An 8,428-nucleotide genomic window follows, 5' to 3' on the forward strand; every position below is an offset into this window, starting at 1 on the left:
TTTGTTCTTCTCTGACATGGAAATAATGACCCCAAAGCAGGTGGCGTGGGAAGGGGGAAGGACAGCGGCAGGGGTGCAAGAATTAAGCTTATATTTAATTATATAGATAAGCAAGTAAGTATTCCCAGAACCAGAGGAATGATCATAAATGTAATTATGATTGGCTCTAATTAACAACTATAAATCACAGAATTAAAATCCCTTTTATTCTTGCTTTGGCAGCACATATACCAAATTTGAAATGATACAGAGAAAATAAGCATGGCCCAGTGCAAGTCTGACAAGCAAATTCATGTTTTTCTAAAATAAGAAAAAAAGAAAATGTTAACCATGTGAGGTGATGGATATTTTCATTATCTTGATTATGGCAATTATTTCACAATGAATATGTATATCAAAGCATCACATTGCACACCTTAAACATATAACAATTTTTATTTGTCAATTATACCTCAATAGAGGTGAGAAAAAAAATTGTTTTACTTTTGCTGCTACCACTACTCACTCTGCTATAACAAAGATGACACATCAAAGTTTATATTGTTCTGTTTACCTTGCTCTTTTACATATGTTATCATTCTTCATATTTACAATAACCTGACTAGGTGTGTATTGTTATTGTCATTTTATTGATAAGAAAATCAAGGATCAGAGCTCAGTAACTAGATCAGTGTCTGTTATCTAGAAGAAGGTAACAAGAATACTAATAAATATAAAAAAAGAGCAATGTTTGTATATAAGACAATTAGTTCAAAAGACGGGTTGCCTTAGGATATGTCAGATGATGAAAATATAAATATAGATATGAATTTAATATCTATCTTCTAGATATTTATGAAAACAATAATTATGATGTAACATAATAAATGATAAATTATACATATTTGCAAGGTAAATGGAAATGAATCTTATTGCCGAATCCGAAAATATACTTTAAAAAATAATTATGACAGTTATTTCAACATTGGTACTGAACATATTTATATATAAGTTAAATGATAGATAGATATAGACCAACTGTCAGAGGAATCGAGAGAAAGAAAATAGATTACTGATTCTGAATTTGTTATTACAAATGATTACATTTATAAAGACTAAGACTTTGCACAAAATAATGAAATAAAAATAATTCAGGAGCATCTGTGTGGCTCAGTCCACTAAGTGGCTGCCTTCTGGTCAGGTCATGATCCTGGAGTCCTGGGATTGAGCCCCACATAGGGTCCCTGCTCATTAGGGAATCTGCTTCTCCTTCTGACTGTCACTCTAGTTGTGTTCTCTCTCTCACTGTCTCTTTCACTCTTTCTCTCAAGTAGATAAAATCTTTAAAAAATAATGCAGCTTATTTTTTTCTGATATGGCAGGGAGGACTTTAATTTTATGTAGAAGTTTACAAATTTATGAAGAGGCATAATTCCTACCAAAACTTGATGGATAGCTGCCAATTACATTTGGGTTAAATTATTTTCCTTTTCGGGTTAAATTGTTTTTTTTTTCTGTTTTTGTTTTTACAATATTTTAATTTCTTCAAAATGAAGGCTTTTTCAAAGATCAATAATTAGAATAACAGGATTAAATAGCCAAACCCTTGGGTAACAAAAACATGAAATAGAATTGCCCACTACAATGAAATAACTAGTAGTGGAGAAAATAAAATTGTGAAAATACAAAAATGATAAATTCTAGAAATATATAAATAATATCAGGAGAGAGATATGATTAAACATTTTAACTACTTAAATTAACAAGAAAATAAAAAAATGCTTTTGAGAAAATACAATTGGTTATAATGACTTCCGGGTTGAAAAAAAAAATTGTGTATTGGTAAACTGGACAAAGTGAGAATGTCTAGATGCAAACACAAAAATATAGATAGATATAGATAAATAGATGTCGGATGGATGGATAGATAGAAAGATAGATAGATGATGATAGATAGATAGATAGATAGATAGATAGATAGATAGATGCCAGATAATTAGATGACAAAGAGATGGATGGCAGATGGCAATTTGGAGGCATTTGGCTTTTCGATTGTGTAAAATAGACATAGAAATTTAAACACTCACATACTTGGAGTTGTAAGTTAGAAGTTCTAGATTTATTTTAAGGTCTGAAGAAGAAAAAAATGGAATAAAATAATAAATATATGCATATTGGATTGAGTATATTAAAAAAAGTCAAGAAATAAAGCTATGAGTTGTTCATTGAAAGGATCAATAAAATTGACAAAACTTTGTGATGCGTGTCAACTAAAGTTATGTAATTATTTCCAAACTATACATCTATCAAATCATTATGTTATCTATCGTAAACAAATACAATGTTATATAGCAATTAAATCTTAATTAAACTGAAAAAATAAAATTGACAAAACACTGGAGAAATTGTTTTTAAAAATGAGAGATGGAATACCAAATATCAGGAATAACAAAATGAGAGGTAATTACACCAGGTGCCAACCTTTTACTTAAAGGATCAGATGGGGGCAGCCCAGGTGGCTCCGTGGTTTGGCACCGTCTTCAGTCCAGGGCCTGGTCCTGGAGACCTGGAATCGAGTCCCACGTTGGGCTCCCTGCGTGCTTCTCCCTCTGTCTGTGTCTCTCATGAATAAATAAATATATATATTAAAAAAAACTTCCAAAAAAAGGATCAGATGGTAAATATTTTAGGCTTCTTGTAACTACTCAACTGCTTGTTGTAACTACTCAAACTTTTTCTGCTGTCGTGGTATAAAAATCGTTATAGACCATATGTAAATGAATGCACATGACTGTGTTCCCTAATACTTTATAAAAACTGACAGGCCAAATTTGCTGACCACAGTTTTTTTTTAATTATTCTTATTTTTTTCTTAAAGATTTTATTTATTTGACAGAGAGCTAGAGATAGCACAAACAGGTGGAGCTGCAGGCGAGAAACAGGCTTCCCACCCAGCAGGGAGCCTGATGTGGTGCTCAATTCCAGGACCTCAGGATCATGACCTGAGCCACACAGGTGCCCCCACAGTTTTTTTTTTTTTTTTTTTTAAGAGAATTCAAGACTAATTTAGACTATGTAATATTGCAGGTCAACTATACTCGAATAACAAACTTTTTAAAAATTAAAAAAAATGTAAATAAAATAATTTAATATTTATTTTTAGGAAATATGCAATGCAAGAAACATATAGACAAGTTACTTTTGTAGATAAAACACACATTTAAATGATAAAGCAGGATATATTAATACTTTTAGGTCAATAAATTTGAAGTGCATGTAAAATACAAATTGTCTAGAACATGTATTTTTCCAAAAGTAATCTAAAGTAAAATACATTTACTCAGTAGTCAAAGATTAACTCATAAAGACCATTTACAACCTTTTCACTTTATCAGCAGATTTTTCCAAACATGCGACAAAACAATAATTCCAATATTACATGTAATTGTTTTGAGCAGAAAGCATGAACTTCATTTTATGAAGCCCTGATAACCTTGATTTCAAAAATAAAATAATATGAAATCAGAAGAAGATAAATCATAAGAGACTCTTAACTCTAGGAAACAAAGGATTGTTGGAGGGGAGAGGAGTGGGGTGATGGAGGAACTGGGTGATGGATATTAAGAAGGGCATAAGATGTGATGAGTACTGGCTGTTATATGCAACTGATGAATTTCTTAACTCTAGATCTGAAACTAATGATATACTATAGGTCGGCTAATTGAATTTAAATAAAATAAGTTTAAAAACAAAACCTTACCAGGATAGGAAGGAAAAAGGAGGGGCACCTGGGCGGCTCATTGGTTGAGCATCTGCCTTTGGCTCAGGTTGTGATCGCGGGGTTCTGGGATCGAGTCCCACATCAGGTTCCCCACAGGGAGCCTGCTTTTCCCTTTGCCTATGTCTCTACCTCTTGCTCTATGAATAAATAAATAATATCTTTTAAAAAAGTAAAGGAAAAGATAAGTAAAGTCAGTCTAATTTATCAAAAATAAGGAAGAAAAACTTGAAGATTATCAAGCAGATATCAACAATGCATGACATCATAGACAAAAAGGTTTATTCCAAGAAACTCTGGAAAGCAGTGATGGCTTCATATGAAAATAGTAATTAATGTGATACACTGAAACAAAAGACTTAACAAAACCATAAGCTTATTTAATGTCAGGGTCTTAAAAAAATAAATCTTACATTTTAACAACCTAGAAATAGAATGGACTTAACTTGATGAAGTTTGTTTTCAAAAGTCCTTTGGAAAGATCATATTTAACAATGAAATGCTAACATATTTCGTTTTTTTTTTTTAATTTATTTATGATAGTCACAGAGAGAGAGAGAGAGAGAGGCAGAGACACAGGCAGAGGGAGAAGCAGGCTCCATGCACCGGGAGCCTGACGTGGGATTCGATCCCGCGTCTCCAGGATCGCGCCCTGGGCCAAAGGCAGGCGCCATACCGCTGCGCCACCCAGGGATCCCCTAACATATTTCCTTTGATTAGGAACAAGAGAAACATCAATGTTATAAGTAATTCATATTGGAGATCTTAGACATGGTGGTAAGATTTTTTTAAATTATAAAATTGATCAGAAAAGGGAAAACAGGGATCCCTGGGTGGCTCAGGGATGTTGGGCACATGATACTTGAGAAAGCTGACATTATAGATCAATGATGAAAGATGAATTTATCAGTAAGTGGTACCAGTAAAACTGATTATGCAAATGGGAAACAATTCAAATGGCCTTTAATTCACACCATATATAACAAGTTCTTCCTCAGGGAACAATATTTAAATGTAAAAGCTAGGCAAAAATTGCATAAAAATAAAAATGGCTTGTACACGTGCTTTATGAAATATAAATCTAACTGTTCATAATACATATTTAGAAGTGCTCTACTTGTAAGTAATCAGAAAAATGTACTCAAAAGTGTCATTGATATTACATACACAATAGCTTGACAAAAATAAAAGTCTCACAATAGCAACTTTTGGTAAAGATATAGAATAATGAGAATGTTGTATGCATCCCTGAGAATGAAAATTGTTATTTCCATTTTTTAAAAAGGGTTTTACATTATCTAGTAATACTGAAGATAACTATGATCTTGATCAGAGGGGAATTCTAATCCTAGGTTTGCATGTACATACATGGTCATTAAAAAACATGAAGCAGAACACTTATAAAGTCAGTCATATACTGGAAACAGGGCAAATGTTCATCATCGGTGTAATGTAATATATACAGTGGAATACTACATTGCAGAAAAATTTAAAGTATTTTATTTAGGTACATCAATATGGTTTCCTTCTATAATATTGAGTGATATAGTGCCACAAAAAATTCAATATAGAATTACTAAGTTTATGTAAAGTTTTAAAACCTCAAAAAAGTGTTTTAAATTAAAAAATTTAATAGATACTAAATCTATAAAGATAATCATGGAAAGAAAGTATTTTTAAACTAAATCTATAATCATGGAAAGAAAGTATTTTTAAAAACTTCAAGATATTGATTGCCTTTAAAATGTAGGAAAAGGGGATCCCTGGGTGGCGCAGCGGTTTGGCGCCTGCCTTTAGCCCAGGGCGCGATCCTGGAGGCCGGGGATCGAATCCCACATCGGGCTCCCGGTGCATGGAGCCTGCTTCTCCCTCTGCCTGTGTCTCTGCCCCTCTCTCTCTCTCTCTGTGACTGTCATAAATAAATAAAAAAAAAAAAATGTAGGAAAAGGGTTGTTTTCAAGAAGGGACTTCTAAGCACTGGCCACATTCAAAATTTTATTTATTTAATTTTATTTTCATTTTATTTTTTTAAAGATTTTATTTATTTATTCATGAGTGACATACAGAGAGAGAGAGAGAGAGAAAGGCAGAGACACAGACAGAGGGAGAAGCAGGCTCCATCTCCATGCCGGGAGGAGGACTCGATCCCAGGACTCCAGGTCTGCACCCTGGGCCAAAGGCAGGTGCCAAACCGCTGAGCCACCCAGGGATCCCCCATATTCAATATTTTAAACCCATTCTGGTTACCCGGACATTTGCTTTAATGCTGTTATATTCATAGTATATTAGAGGTGTTATATGTTATATTATTTCACGAATATATGTTTAAATATGTAAATGAAGGTAGTATACACTAAGCAAATTGTATCTAAAGGAAAGTATACAGAGGAAGACAGACATGGCCAACACGCACATGAGAAAATGCTCTGCATCACTTGCCATCAGGGAAATACAAATCAAAACCACAATGAGATCCCACCTCACACCAGTGAGAATGGGGCAAATTAACAAGGCAGGAAACCACAAATGTTGGAGAGGATGCGGAGAAAAGGGAACCCTCTTACACTGTTGGTGGGAATGTGAACTGGTGCAGCCACTCTGGAAAACTGTGTGGAGGTTCCTCAAAGAGTTAAAAATAGACCTGCCCTACGACCCAGCAATTGCCCTGCTGGGGATTTACCCCAAAGATACAAATGCAGTGAAACGCCGGGACACCTGCACCCCGATGTTTCTAGCAGCAATGGCCACGATAGCCAAACTGAGGAAGGAGCCTCGGTGTCCATCAAAAGATGAATGGATAAAGAAGCTGTGGTCTATGTATACAATGGAATATTCCTCACCCATTAGAAACGACAAATACCCACCATTTGCTTCAACGTGGATGGAACTGGAGGGTATTATGCTGAGTGAAGTAAGTCAGTCTCAGAAGGACAAACAGTGTATGTTCTCATTCATTTGGGGAATATAAATAATAGTGAAAGGGAATATAAGGGAAGGGAGAAGAAATGTGTGGGAAATATCAGAAAGGGAGACAGAACGTAAAGACTCCTAACTCTGGGAAACGAACTAGGGGTGGTGGAAGGGGAGGAGGGTGGGGGGTGGGGGGGAATGGGTGATGAGCAGTTTTTTTGCTTTTTGTTTTGTTTTGTTTTGTTTTTTATAAAGGCAGTAAAATTCTGAAAGGCAGTGACACCAGGATCTCTAGTTAGGATCTTTCCAAGGAGTCCAACTGCAGCGGCAGCAGCAGCAATTATAATGAGAAAGCAAAGTACGAGCATCTTCAACAGGCCCTGGCCAGGAGCGGGGCTGGCTGCAGGGTTTTAAACACGGCTCTCTTCCGTGTTCACTTACACTTCAGACTGGTGTAAGGGGCACTTGATGGGATGAGCACTGGGTGTTATTCTATATGTTGGCAAATTGAACACCAAAAAAAAAAAAAAAAAAATTTATAAAAAAAATAAAATAAAGGAAAGTATGCATCAACAGGCATATCAGGAAAAAGGAATTTGTGGCAAAAGAAGAAATAATTACTAAAATAAGTTTTTCATTTTTATAAAAGTACATGAATTAAATAATACAGATAAGGGTGGCTCAGTAAGTTAAGCAGCTGACTCTTAATGTCACCTCAGGTCATGATCTCAAGGTTGTGGAATTAAGCCCAGTGTCGAGCTCCACACTGAGCATGGAGCTGCTTAAGATTCTCTCCCTCTTCCTCTGTCTCTCTCATACTCTCTCCCAAAGTAAACAAACAAACAAACAAACAATGCAGATAACCAAAACATATCTAAAATGGATATAATTAAACAGAGTACATAGGAAAAAAAGGGTCCTAAATTTCAATTTCCCTAAGCAGAAATGAATTCTATGGATGCTTTCAACATAGACAAACACACACACATACTTTGCCATGCTTTTTTTAAGGATCATATTTATTTATTCATGAGAGACAGAGAGAGAGAGGCAGAGACACAGGCAGAGGGAGAAGCAGGCTCCCTGCAGGGACCCCAATTCAGGACTCCATCCCAGGACCCCACGATCACACTTTGAGCCAAAGGCAGAGGCTCAACCTCTGAGCCACGTAGGTGCCCACTATTCTTTTTGTTCTCTCCCTCCCCCCCCCCATCAGGAGATGGTATTTACCACCTTTCTGTTATTCATATCAAGAATTGTACAATTTCAGTTCAGGAGATCATATCCGAGGCCATTTTACCTGATACTCAGCTGTCTCAGTACACCAGGGCTTTGCCCAGATATTTCCCAAGAATTTTATTCTATTTCTCCTGAGTTGTAGCCAGTGTTTTCTAAATTTTGTATCTTCTTAATATATATTATTCTTATGTTGATGGAATACAGTGCCAAGAAAGTACCTTCAAAAAAGCTGTATGGTGCACAGAGGGAAAATAGTTTGGTTATCTAAAAAAGTTTTGTTTTCTTAAACTCCTGAAAAATATCAGCTGAGACGATATTGACAGTCTTAAAATAATTTTCCCCTCAACCTTGAAGATAGTGACAATAAATAAATAATAATAAATTAATAAATATATAAATAAGGATAATAAATACAAATTGTTGATGATAAAACTTGTTCCCTAAACTATTCGCATTGCTCTTAAGATGCCAATTTTTGTTTTTTAAATTATCTCAGACATAATGTTACAATAATCAATATAT

General features: G+C 34.9%; 1 pseudogene; it reads left to right on the forward strand.

The window, feature by feature from the left end:
• Positions 1-210: 210 nt before the first annotated feature.
• On the forward strand, positions 211-300 carry LOC112642815 (U6 spliceosomal RNA; annotated as a pseudogene).
• The last annotated feature ends 8,128 nt before the right edge of the window (positions 301-8,428 follow it).

Source organism: Canis lupus, chromosome 19 (genome assembly GCF_003254725.2).
Source record: "Canis lupus dingo isolate Sandy chromosome 19, ASM325472v2, whole genome shotgun sequence".
Classification (NCBI taxonomy): Eukaryota; Metazoa; Chordata; class Mammalia; order Carnivora; family Canidae; genus Canis; species Canis lupus.